We start from the raw sequence: 14,471 nt of genomic DNA, 5'->3' as shown, positions 1-14,471 counted from the left end.
CACAGAAAGCTAAATATAGGCAAGACTGGTATACATAATTCTCTTCTGTTCTTTTCTTTCTTTTCTCAGTTAATTTTGAAATAGCTGCCAACAGGCAGGCCCATGCTGATTGTCTAGAGAAACTGAGGGAAGCAAGTGGTATGTATGCATCACAACAGAAGTATTATTGTAGCTTTAAAGTTTAAAGAAAATGTTTTTCTTTTCTATTAAATAATAACAAAGTAAGCATGCATATCCTAACTGTAAAAGCAAATATGCATGCATAAGTCTGTAACATAAACCGACATTAGAAGTCAACTGTAAGGCTTTAGTCAGAGTGTTTTTGTTCAAATACCACAAGTAACAATTTTACAATACTGCAATTTTTAATACTATTACATAAATTAAATTCTACAGAAGTGGCATAAATGCCCTGCCGTTAACTGTAATCTGTATAATTGACCAAGCATATGTGCAATATCTGCACATTGCAAGGATTACTGTGAGCACTCCATAATTATAGTTTGTAGTTGTTAGGAAGTATACTTAAATTTAAAATATCAGATAAAATAGTTGTATTATTGTGATAGTGCATTGTAACATATATGATGGTACTAATTGTATTTCTTTTTTTTTTCTCTCACCCCAACCCTTATCTCTTTTTTTATTTTTTATTATGTGTTGTTAAAATAACTCCATGTCATCCATCAGTAACAAATCACTAAATGCTTCACAGCATAGGGAAATAGGCCAACCCCAGTGGCTCAGCCTGCCCCCATTCACCAGCTCCAGCACCAATGCCCAGCACATATGTGACCCAGCTTGGCAGTACTGCTGTTGTACCCTCTGGGAGTACTGACAGAGGTGGAAATTTCATCACTCATCAGGAGATGTCAGGGTTGCTGCATAGGGTCATGCACCACACCATTGGTGAACACCTGCACTGGATCGAGAGGCTGCTCCCCTTCATTGCTCCATAGCAGAAGGAGATGTCAAGCAGTCTAGCAGCCAACAGAGTAAGGGGGATGGTGATGACAGTTCTGTGGATGAGGACTAGATTCTCACTGTCCCAGTGTTTGACAGGCATGGACTTCCATTGTCCCCTCCATCACCCCAATCGTGGTGTCCCTGGCCTTCTGTGTCCCTCACCATACCTGTCTCTTGCCTTATTTGTCATCTTTGTTAGTATTTGCTTCCTCATCTATCTGACTTACCTGACACAGAAATACCAGTATCCCTTACCCAGCATTCCTCTCTTACTGAAGTTAATAATAAAAAAAAAGGCATGTCCCACAAAAATAAAATATAAAAATATTGTCCTGTACATAGCTCTTCATTTTGCACACATGTTTTCTTGACACACTTGATTTGGTCCAGTTGGCTATACAACATGATTGCATTGTTGTCACCCCTCTTTGTTGAGGTGACAGTCCAAATTTAGCTAATATTCTGTATATAATTTCATTTTACACTGTTGAAGAAATGTATGGCTCTGGTTCTTTCCTAACTCCCTCCTACACATTTCTATATTGTGTTTCCTTTGTTCTTCCCCCTGCTTGCCATCCATTTCACCACTTTCCTCTCAACCCCATTTTAATACCTATAATTTGTTCAAAAAATATAATCACACACAACACACATAAGTAAGAAAAAAACAAAAAAGAAAAACAATGGAGCCCTTCACATTTTGGCCTCTATGTTGGTGCAGAGTTTGGTATCAAGCACCAATATCAAATGATGGTGAATGGCTCTTCTGTGGTTCATAGGTAGGTACTAAGCTATTGGGCCTAAGGCCTATACAAGCCTAGCCAAAAAGGTACCCTGACTTTCGCCACCCAAGAAAATTATTTTCCTGTGCCCCTGTCAAGCAGAACCACAGAAGTGATCCCTGGGGTGAATTTCCTATTACCCATCCAATCATCAAAATTTTTCTTGAAGAGTGCTAATGAGGACCTCTATTATAGGTAGGTACTAGGAAATAGGAAGGGGACATCCGAATTTGAACCAGAGACCTCTTGATCTGCAGTCAAATACTCTACCACTGAGCTATACCCCCAACTGCCTGCACTCAATGCCCCTTAACCATTCTGTGCTATGTCAACACACAGTAACAGATGGTGAATGTAGTATAAAGAAAAATGTCATTGTATTATCACTACTTATTTAAAAGTATTACATATACCTGGATTTGAACCCTATATCATCTGGCCTCCAAAAGAAATGTGTCAGTGCATTGAAATCTGCTGCCACAGAGTCAGCTAAGCAGCAGGTGTGTTTCTTACCCGCAGTGCTGAGAACCCTCAGAATTTTCATTACACAAAACTACACATGGAAGCACAAATAAAAGGAAGTCACTATCTAAGAAAAAGGCACATATATACATTGCAGCCACCTGTTAACCTGTTACCCCCCCCCCATGCACTTCAACCTTGGTGTCTCGGTACTTGTTGACAAATATATGAACTACATTACATAAAAAAAATAACAAATTTTGTCTTACGTACCATGCACATCTTTAGGACGACAATAGCCATTCATATTTTCCAGTACTTGTAGCAATGTGGACACCTGTTTGCATATAGTTTATAAAGGTGTCTCTTAAAGTATAGCTGCAAATTAGAAACACAACTGCCAAATACTACACATTGTACATGTCAATCTGGTAATATGCAGAATTTTTATGTCTTGACAGTTGGACATGGCTAGCTATCCATTTCATGCTAGCCTCCCAAAATCTTGTCTCCAACATCCACTATAAGTTGTCCTGCAGGCTTGAGTCAAACTTGTGTCCTGGTTCTTGCATAAAATACTCTGTAGTCTGCATACTTAGCTAGGTAGGGGTTCTAAGCTCACTGCAATCATCTGGTGGGTGTATGAGTATGTGCGTGTGTACATGTGTGTGTGCGTGTGTGCGTGTGTGTGTGTGTGTGTGTGTGTGTGTGTGTGTGTGTGTGTGTGTGTGTAGATGTATGCACTTGCTTGACATTAGGTAGAGCATTTTACACCAACCTGTAGGAGACTGCTATTACCATCTTCCTTTCACCAGTCTTTGATGATGTCATGAGCTATAGCTAATTTGCAGATGTACATTATTTCCATCAGTACAGGGTCAGAGACTGGCCTGTAGGTCAGGCAAAAGTCGCCTCATCCAATATTAATCAAATTACAGTGACATAGCTTTCAGTCTATCCACATACATTATGGTATGGTTTGTAGGCACTGTATTTTCTGGGTGAAAAAACCCTGTGGTCTCTCCAGCTCCTTCAGGTGTCTAGTGAGATACATACAAAAGGGAGCATTATATTCTATTAGTGTTCTGATTAGGGTCAGGTACAGTGCTGTTATAACATCCTCAGATCTGGATAAGATGACCTGACTTATGAGGTGCATGATGTAGCATTTCTATACCAATGTGGAAACTTGGTGTTTGAAGTTCAGATTGCTATCTGGTTCTTAGGTATTACACAACTGGCTTTGAGCATGGGTGGTGTTGTCTATGCTGGAATTAGTAGGGAATTCCACTTTGCAAAATCAAACATAATGACACATTTTGCATTTATTTGTAGATAGGGTGGCTTTGGCTGCAATCTTTTGTCCATGTTAGCCCCTTCTGTAATGTGTTAACATCATTGGTGAACTCAGTGATTGCTCCAGCAAACTTGGTAAGTCAAAGGCCATATACTTTAGCTTGAACTATCAAGAAATTGATTCCAAACAGTAAAGGGCCCAACACAGATCCTTGTGGTACGCCACTGGTGACAGCTCTACTGGTAGAGGTTGATTCACCAACTTAAACAGTATGCATTCTGTTAGTGAGCCAATTGGTTAACCATCTGCTGACATAACAGTTAATCCCCAGCTGGGAGTGTTTCACAATGATACTTGAGTTGGGGAATGATGTCTAAACCCTAGGCCAGATCAAGATATGCAGTATGCACTGTCTTACCTTCATCCAGGCCTATCATGTAGAATCAATGGACTGTGATAAAATCACAGATCACCTATAGCGTGACTCAGAACATACACTTACCTGACATGGTTGGATACACACTGCAACACACCCTCCAGCTGGAATATTTTCCCATAAAAGGGTATATATCAACATGTATCCATCTGAGTGTAGGGGAACAGCAACTGATGCATGCATGTACAGACAGCTTCTGATTCTCCTCATCTGTGAGGTAGACCGATATGTAACGATGAACCTTTTCTAAACTGACAATGGTAATATCCCGGCTATGAGCAAAAGACATGTGTGAGTTGTCAATGCTGCATCCATTTCTTTTACATCTGTTAGATGTCGTCAAAGAGGTTATCTAGAGCATGCATGTTGACAACACTATAATCCTGTGGAACTTGACCAGGCCAAGGCATTTGACACAAATCTGCACTGAGGTATACAGTCAACACTGTCAGATGTGACCTCAAAACCTATATCACCAAGTGGGTACACCACTGAATCACATACATGGCATTTAAATATGTTGAAATATGTGAAGTGACCTATATCTTAGGATCATATGATCCTAGGAAGTTACTAGGCTATTGGCCCTGAGGCTCTTATAATCCTAGCCAAGAGTTTATCCCATGTTTAGGCAAGTCCGCACCCAAAGCCCCTGTCTAGCAGGGACACATGTGGAATCTCAGGGGTATATTTTCTGCTTCCCATCCAGTTATCCAGGTTGCGCTTAAAAAGGGATAATGAGGTACTCTGCTTGATGTGGAGATGGAGTCTATTCTACAGATGAAGGAGTCCCAGGGACAGAAATCTGTCCTGACAACACATCCTATTGATGTCATAGATGAGGTTGAGGTCATGCATGTGGGTTACTCTAGTGGAGCTTGACATGTGGATATGCAGCAGTCCCATCAAGGCGGGGTCTGAGATTGCTTTGTATGCCAGACAGAGGTCACTTCTGAGGAGTCTGTATGAATCTAAGTAGAGGGACAGGGTGTTTAGCCTATCTGTGTAGGCTAGATATTTGAGGCCCTGGGTTGTATTAGTGAGGAACCTCTGTATTTTCTCCAGCTGTTGCATGTGCTTTGCACGGTACATGCCAAAGGGGGCATTGTACTCAATAATTGACATTATAAGGGAAGAATACAGGAATGTTATGACCTCCTTGTCCCTGGATGAGATACCCTTACTTATGAGGTGAGTCATGTAGAAAGCTTTCCATACAACAGAAGCAACATGGTGGTCAAAAGTCAGATTGCTATCAACTTGGGTGCCCACATCCCTCACAACTGAGTGCATGCTTAGGACATTGTTATTAATGTGATAATATGTGAGGATGTGACTCCCCCAAAGGGATGATAATGCATTTTTTGTCATTCAGCTTGAGGCCATGTCTTTGGCACCAGTCATTTGTTTGGGTGAGACTCTCCTGAAGGACATCCACATCACTTGGGGAATTGATGACTGCACCCAGCTTGCAGTCATCTGCAAACCTGGTCAGCCATAGCCCATTGATTTTGGTCTGCACCTCAGAGAAGTATAGGCCAAATAACAGAAGCCCCAAGACCAACCTTTGGGTATGCTGCTCATTATGGATCTACTGCTTGAGATGACTTCCCCTATTTTGATTAGGAGGGTTCTATCAGTGAGCCAGTTTGCTACCCATCTCATAATATATGGATTGATGCCTAGGTGAGAGAGTTTATCTATTATGCCTGAGTGGGGAATAGTGTCAAAGGCCTTGGCCAGGTCAAGGTAGGCAGTGTGCACCGTCATCCCCTCATCCACGGCTTTGGTGGCTGTCTCAAAGAAGGCAAACAGATTTAACAGACATGACCTTCCCTTGACAAAGCCAAACTGTGTGGGGTTAAGTGTTTGGAGGTTGCCAATGTCCATGTTAATGAGGTCCATAATAATCTGTTCCATGGCTTTGCAGATCAGGCTAGTTGGGCTGATGGGTCTCTAATTTTCCAGATCGGTGGATGCTCCAGCTTTGTGTAAAGGAATGATAGTAGCTGTCATCCACACAGTTGGGACAAAGCAAGTGCTCCGACTTTGGTTAAATATGGTGTCTAATGGTGCTGCAAGTTCATGCCTGAGTTCATGTAGGATGCAGCCTGGGATGTTATCAGGTGTCATGGAGGCTGCATTTTTTGCCTTTGAGAGGGTAGTGATGGCCTGTTCCCTAGGGATAAGGGGAGGGATGCAGGTCCTCGGGATGTCCTGATTTACTGATGGGGGGGACACAGGGGTGAAGTTTTTGCTGAATCTTTCAGCCAGTAGATTGGTTATATCTACAGCATTTGTGTATGCGGTGTCCTTGACCACCAGTTCTGAACAGATATGGGTGTTTCCTTTGAGATTGTGGACATATGTGAAGAAGGCCTTATGATTGTCTCTTGTAGTTGGGGCCAGTTTGGACTCGAAGTTTGCTTTAGAGGATTTCACTATTGCTCTTATTTCTTTGTTCAGGCTAAGGACAGATTGCTTCCAATTGGGCACCGGCTCCTTCTTGGTCCTGGAAAGCAATTTTTTCCTTTTTTTATATAGTTTATTTATTGCAGATGTCCAACAGACAGATTTACTCTTCCTTGCGGAGGATGTTTTGTCTTGTCAGGTATTCCTGATTGATGCATCTATATAAATGCTCATATAGTGCTTTGGTGTAGATTTGGACATTGGTGCCAGTTCCTACAGAGGAGGAGTGGGCTGTGAAGCTGTTTATACCATCTCTCAGAAGGTTGTAATCTGCTTTGAGAAGTTTTTTTGTTTGACCCTAGCTAGAGACAGGTCAAGGGAGATGGTGACTTTAAAAGTGACTGCTTTATGTTCAGATCTTACCAGGGGGGATGATACTGTAGGGGTGCTGCAGTGGTTACTTATATTGGTTAATACCAAGTCCAAGATATTATCATCTCTTGTGGGAGTGTTGACTAGCTGTTCCAAGGCATTTGCAGTGGTAAAATCAAGGAATCTCTGAGAATTTGTGTTCTGGAATGAGTAATTTTTCCAGTCTATGGTTGTATAATTAAAGTTATTCAGGATCAGGGTAAAGGTTTGAATCTTGATAGATTCAAAGAGGTGCAGATAGGTGGAGTAGGCACCTTGAGTGAAATTTTCAGGCCTGTAGCTAGGTATGATTTGAATAGGGGTCTTGTCAACAGTTAACTGCACCTGGAGTCTTCATTAATCAGGTCTGTACATCAGGGCTGTCTTCTAGGCCCTTTTCTGTCCATTACTTAAGTCACAGTCATCAAGAATAAAACATACAACTAGTGTCCAATCAGCTGTCTCAAGGACTAGAGACTGTAGGCACTCAATGACTCCATTTTTTATATTAATAAAATACAGACAGTATCAACACACACCAAAGATTGCTGCCACAGCAATGACAACAAATGAGATGAAACAAAAGCATGGGAGGATTTGTTACATTATGAAAATAAATGCACAGCCCAATGACAATGGAGACATCACACCTGTATAAGCAGACCAAGTGGTAGGTGACCTGTGTCATGGGGTAGATGGCATGTGGAACATCCACCAGCATGTGGCCAAAGTGGTGGCTACTCCTATGTATGTAACTCAACCACTATGTGCAAGACAGCCACATCAAATGCCATAATATGTCTATAGTTCACACCCCTCATCATACCAATAACCGAGTACAATGCACCCTTCTTCATGTACCTCCCTACACATCTTACACTGATGTGTAAATGAAGTGCACCACCTTTTCCACAGTGAGCTCTCACTCATCTTATTGGCCATACCAAGGTATTCTTTTTGTTGCATAAGCATTATTGTCTGATGGTGCGGATCCACCATCAATGTATTATGCCAGATACATGTGTGATATCTGTTCTGGTGATGCACACAGTACATACAAAGCTGTTTGACAACATTGATGGCATGGGTTACATTCATGGCAGTATGGATTGTGCCCTATATATTTATATATATATATATATATATATATATATATATATATATATATATATATATATATGGGTCTACTTTCATAGACCGAAGCGCCACGTCACCGACACCCGGAAGACCGAGACGGAACGACCGAACAGGTAGGTTACCGAAAACGCGATATCCCGACGGCTGAGAGACCGACAACGGCAGCGTGTGAGCGCGATACTGTAAGTGTGCGAAAGTGAAAGATGTAGTATTGGGGAGTGGACAGGCAAGTGTACGATAGTGAGGGATTTTAGGATAGGGTGTGGGAAAGGTGACTGTGCGGTGGTGTTGGACTAAGGGTTCCGGTGAGGTAAGTGTGTGGAAGTGACGTAGAGCAGTGTAGGGTAGTGTTGAGTGTGTCAGTGTTAGAATGCGGGTGGAGTGAGTGTGCGATAGTGACGGGCTGCATGTTTTAGGGTGGGTTAAGTGAGTTAGGGTTAGGGTGCAGGTAGGGTAAGTGTGCGGTAGTGACGGTGTTGAGGTTTAGGGGTGGGTTAAGTGAGTTAGGGTTAGGGTGCAGGTAGGGTGAGTATGCGATAGTGACGATGTTGAGGTTTAGAGGTGTGTTAAGTGAGTTAGGGTTAGGGTGCGGGTTGGGTAAGTGTGCGGTAGTGTCGGACGTTAGGGTTAGGGTTTAGGTTAAGGTTAGTGGATATGTTGTTGTGTGCAATGTGTAGTTGGCGTTTTTGTGTCGGTGTTGTGGTGTTCGGTATGTTGAGTTGTTGGTGTGGTGTGTTTTCAGTTGTTTGGGGTCGGGAACATGTGTGTCGGCGATTCGTACGTTCGGTCTATGAAAGTAGACCCATATATATATATATATATATAGCCAACTAGCCTGGATTGATCATAATGTCACCTACAGATATAACAGTGCCCCTTCTACACCTCCAGTACATGTTACAGTGTCAGCACAGTGGATTTGATTACACTCCTAGATTGCTGACATGTCATAATAGTTGTACAAGTTTGTTCATGCATAACCATCTATTATCACTCAGAATCACATATGTTATGTCAGAGACATGGGATTACTAGTGGTATTATTCTGATATTATCCATGACTGTGAGTGCTTCTGTTTACTGCTGTCCATGAGCCTGTAACTGTGTCCCACTTGTTGGAGACCTCTGCTGACATTACAGTCATATTCAAGCAAATCAGTTTGCACAGCTCCATAATATGCACCCAACCTTGATTGTATATAACATCCCCGACATGAGTCCACTCCATTGTTCATGTCAGGATGGTTATATCACAAGATATATTTTCCATTTTTATATAACCTTTTCTGACAGTCACATAATATACATTTTCACTGTGCAGTCCATACCCTACCATTTCAATATGTAATTAGTGTTCCTGCTACACATGTCTTCCATTTACATGCCCTCATCTGCTGTACATTATGATGTTTCATCTGTCCGCTTTCCCTGTGTTCATTCCTACAATTCATCTGTGTGTCATGATTCAATGAATACACTTCCCCTGGCTGTTTATTTTAAATGGCAGTCCATGTACCATTACAGATCATTTATACAACTTTTGTACAGAATGTCTGGAATGGGATTCCACAATAATCTGCACTGTATACCCTGTCCTATAATGTGTTTGGACTGTATACATTGTTATATGATAAACCCTGGTAATGATAGTGGCATTCCACACAATCCCACTAATCTAGTTTGCTCATAGGTAAATAGGTTTGCTATCCATGTTACTTTACATGGTTTCTTGGCCAGCAACAATGTTGCCAGGCATGAAATCATGCTTGCTTATGTTTAAACACAGTGTCAGTGCAAAGCATGAATTTGTAATTAGCCTTACTGCTTACCACCCAAACACATAAACTCAGGAAGCCTGCACAGAGTTTATCGAATTCTACCAAGTGTCTGAGATATGCTGTGAACAGATTGTCTTCAGACAGTTTACATTTCTGCAGTTCACTATTTGACTATATGCAGAATGGTTTCAAAGTGCATAAATATTCATTTACTCCATGTAACTATTGTGTAATGCTCTACTACCCTAAAGTTTTCTGTCATTTATTTCTGTTCATCCACCATTATTCTTTCTTAATGTCTAATCTACTATTCTTTTCTTCATAGGTATTTAATGAAAGTGGCGTATGTCAAGGCTGGCATTCCCAAAGAAAAAACTCAAACAAAGAAGCAATAAGCAAACAAAGAAGCATACAAACACAGCAGCACACAAATGTGTGTGTGTGTGTGTGTGTGTGTGTGTGTGTGTGTGTGTGTGTGTGTGTGTGTGTGTGTCTGTGTGTGCGTATGTGTGTGTGTGTGTGTGTGTGTGTGTGTGTGTGTGTGTGTGTGTGTGTGTGTGTGTATCTGTGCATGTGCACCTCTGTATATGTGTGTGTGTGTGTGTGTGTGTGTGTGTGTGTGTGTGTGTGTGTGTGTGTGTGTTACTAGCTGCATGCATTTCTAACACTGCACCAGTGTTAGGATCACTTGTTCTTCTTCCATTAGCATGCAGTGGACATTGTCATGCCACAGTGACTCTGTATCGGTGATATGCTTAAGCTTTAGTGAAAAGCTTTGGTGAACTGTTTAGCTGCATCTGAATAATGCATCAGTTGTAATTATATTATTTAGGTCATCTGCATATATAATATGCACCACCTGCCTTTCTAGTATATTGTCACATATTGCTTTTCAAGTAGTAGTATGCATTTATTTATGATTTGCACTCTGTCCTTTCTTTTTTATTTTGAACTATATTAACCTTTCAGAGTACAGACTGTGTCTCTAAATCTTATCAGACAATACTACAAAAAAAATCCGCTATCATCTATTGCCATTTGAGTGAAGTTAGAGCACATAACAGATGGCTTCCAGTTTTCGTTTCTATACTGTCTTTTCAGACACTAGGAGGTAGCCCCAATGTAGATGCGAAGGAAGACACTACTACAGTTTTATGTTTGCTTACTATCAACTCCAGATAACTTAGTCTTACCTATTCATGCCATACAAGCAAAAATGTCTATCCTATTTCCTGCGTCAGTAAGAATCTATTTTCCTGAAAGCATTGAGCCCCCAACACAAGCTTATAGCTGAACTGCACATCTGTTTTATATTGTATTGTCATACCTGTGCCTCTCTTTTATATTTCTTTACTTGTACTTTATATCATACAGCTCATAGCTACAACAACTGAGCAGTGTGTATATGCCCTGTCTCTAAACAACAAAATAAACAGTTTAAGATTATTACAGACCTGGACAGAAAATGTTAATTAATTATACAGACAAAGAAACAAATCAACAAACAAAATACATACATGCATGCATACAATTCCAAAGCCTTTGCCTGAGCATGCACATGCACGTGTGCGTGTGTGTGTGTGTATGTGTGTTGTATAGCAATGAACATTTTTTAACAGCTGGATTCATTAAAATCATGATTCATATAATTGAGATGTCCAGTTTTGCAATGGCATCAGCTCTGGGAAGTATTGAAGAAGCTGGAAGAACACAGAACACTAAAGATATAAAGAATGTCACTTCCTTTTCCTTAACTGTATTATACACTTTCTGTACCTTTTCCTTTTTCTTCTTTTATCTTCACAGTTTGCTTACCCTTTCTGTTGTGAAAGCCTCCAGGATCAATAATGATCTTCAGCAATATGCCCAGAGTCGTTTAATAATATATACTGTCTACCTCCTTTCACACCTTTCCTTTATGTCAATGTAAAATCCGGCCTAATTATGTCCTTAACATTCCTTATTACTTAAATTTCTGGCAGAGTTGTTTACTCAAAACAGAATTAATATTTGTTTAGTACATTCAGATATGTATTCTGAAATGTAGTTGTAAGTAATAATAATTACATAAATGCAGAGTTATGGCCAATTAAGATGAATCTGCAGCATAACCCTTAAACTCTCAGTCCAAGAAATATGGGCAAAGACAGAAATAATTGGCAGACAAAGGCCCAAAAATAGGGATAGATTTTAAATATTACTCCTTTAAGCTTAGAAAGTTGATAGAATAACAGTTTTTGAATTATTATGCATTTTCTGAAGGATGCGAAGTCTGAAACTGAAATGTATGCCATTATTTAATATTATTTAGTTATTTCAAGCCTCATTGATTTGCCAGAAAACTACAAATGTCAAGCGTAACAGACCAAAATATAAGGCAAAAATCTAGACCTTCTGATAACATCTGTACAGTTGAGAGGTATGATTTGCAGACCAAATTGACAGTAGTGAATACAATTAAACTGGATAGCTAGAATTTGCCTGCAGCAGGTATATGTGATTCTTGAGACATAAAGTGAAAAAAGTCAATAAAGAATGACAGTCAAAAGCAAACTACACTTGTAATAAATAAATGTCCTGTTATGCAGTGAGAAATAGGTTCATAGGTTCATAGGTTCATACTAGGCTATCTGCCCGAGGGCATTTACAAGCCTAGCCCATCGTTTTGTGGCTTACGCCACCCCTTTAGTATGGGGAACTATACCCATTATTTTGCTGTGCCTCTGTCGAGCAGTGACACTGAGGTAATCCCTGGGGTATATCTGCGATCTCCCATCCATTGGTCAAGATTTCTCTTGAACAAAGCCAGCGAGGTGCTCTGCCTCACATGTACCGGGATTTTGTTCCACAGCATAGGGAGTCTTTGGGTGATGAATCTATCCCGCCAGCACGTCCTATTAATAGCCGTGTCGAGGTTTAAGTCTCCGCCCTTGTGGCTCTGATGGATCTAGATTTTTGAGGTGAAGCATATTCATCAAATCTGGGTTTGACATGGCCTTGTATGTTAGGCAAAGGTCACCTCTGAGCAGCGGTGGCGACTGAATAGAGCTGGAGTTCTTTCAGTCGGGCAGCATAGGACATATTTTGAGACCCTTTATCCTTTTGGTGAGGAACTTTTGTGGCCTCTCCAGCTGCTGCAAGTGTCGGGTCAGATACATTCCGAATGGGGCATTGTACTCAATCATTGGTCTGATGAGTGATGAGTAAAGGGAGACTATGACCTCCCTTGATCTAGATGAGAATCCCTTCATGATAAGGTGGGCAATGTAGAAGGTCTTCCTAACTACTTTAGCTACATGGGTGTCGAATGACAGACTACTATCAACCTGGGTCCCCAGGTCCCTGATAACTTCTTCTGTGCTCAGTGGATTGCCACCTATTTGGTAGCTAGGGTAACCTTGTTTTTCCCGAAGGGTATGACTATGCATTTTTGGCATTTAACTTTAGGCCGTGGCTCTGGCACCAGTTATCCGTTTCTGTGAGACCCTTCTGAAGGATATCTGTGTCAGATGTGTTTTCTACTATGGCCAGTTTGCAGTCATCTGCAAACTTTGTCAGCCATAACCCTCCTGTGTTTGCTTTTACTTCGGAAAAGTAGATGCCAAACAAGAGTGGGCCCAGGACTGAGCCCTGTGGGACACCACTTGTGACAGGCTTTGAGTCTGACATGGCGCCAGCAACTCTGACCCTGTGGGTTCTGTCACTCAGCCAGTTTGCAACCCATCTTGTGATGTATGGGTTAACATTTAAGCTGATGAGTTTTTCAATGATACCTGAGTGGGGTATTGTATCGAAGGCCTTAGCCAGATCGAGGTAGGCTGTATGGACTGCCTTTCCCTCATCAATGGCTCTGGTGACTGTTTCGAAAAAGTCAACCAAGTTTAAAAGGCATGATCTGCCTTTGACAAAGCCAAACTGGGTTGAATCCAAAGTCTGCAAATTCCCTATGTCTTTATTTATGAGGTCCATTATGATCCTCTCCATGGCTTTGCAGATAAGGCTTGTCAAGCTAATGGGCCGGTAATTTCCAGGGTCGGTGGAGACACCGCCTTTGTGAAGTGGGACCACAGTTGCAGTGCGCCACTCCCTGGGTACGTATCCAGAGGTAAGACTTTGATTAAACGATATGATAAAAGTCTCTATATGTTTAGGTCACGTTATTTCTTCATTAGTTCAGAAGAATGTCTTAGGGCAGGATTCAAGAAACTCTGTGTAGGGTTCGTGTAGAGACGACAAGGAGTGTTTCTGTGTACACACAGTTGTGCCTGTGGCAGTGCCATGAAGTGCATGAAGCATGGCACACTAAAACAAGGCTTTGCTGCCCAAAACAGTGTTATTGCAGCTGTGAAACCTCTTCTGGAATGCAGAAAGCATTTCCACGTATGGTTTCTGTCTGCAGCATGGGAATCAGACCTCGCAACTTCTTGCAGCAAGAAATCGGAACAAAGCTATAAATAATGGGGAGATAAAGGCCCAAAAATAAGGGCAATTTTAAAATACTGCCCATACAACCTTAAAATATTGATAGAATAACAGGTTTTGCAGTAGCATGAATGTTCTGAAGGGTAGGAAATCTGAATCTAGAATGTCTACTATTATTTTCTGAATTCAATCCCCAATATTTTGCCCGTGATTTGCCAAAACCCCACAAATCTTATGAGAAACAGACCAAAAATAAGAAGCAGAAATATGGATGTTCTGCAAAAATCTGTACAGTTGAGAGGTATGATGGCAATTGCTTTCCCTTGTTCAAAATTTGGCAGGATCCCAAACACATTTAGATAAGGAAA

At 41.1% G+C, this 14,471-nt stretch overlaps 1 non-coding gene across 1 annotated transcript; it reads right to left on the bottom strand.

Annotated features, from left to right (window-relative positions):
- Positions 1-1,963: 1,963 nt before the first annotated feature.
- Positions 1,964-2,035, bottom strand: TRNAC-GCA. Its single transcript has one exon. It is a non-coding gene; the product is annotated as a tRNA-Cys (tRNA).
- Between the last annotated feature and the right edge of the window lie 12,436 nt (positions 2,036-14,471).

This window comes from Protopterus annectens, chromosome 1.part2, assembly GCF_019279795.1.
Source record: "Protopterus annectens isolate FY-2018-M chromosome 1.part2, PAN1.0, whole genome shotgun sequence".
Lineage (NCBI taxonomy): Eukaryota > Metazoa > Chordata > Ceratodontiformes > Protopteridae > Protopterus > Protopterus annectens.
Note: the sequence above shows the minus strand (reverse complement) of the source record. Positions and strands in the feature narration are given on the sequence as shown.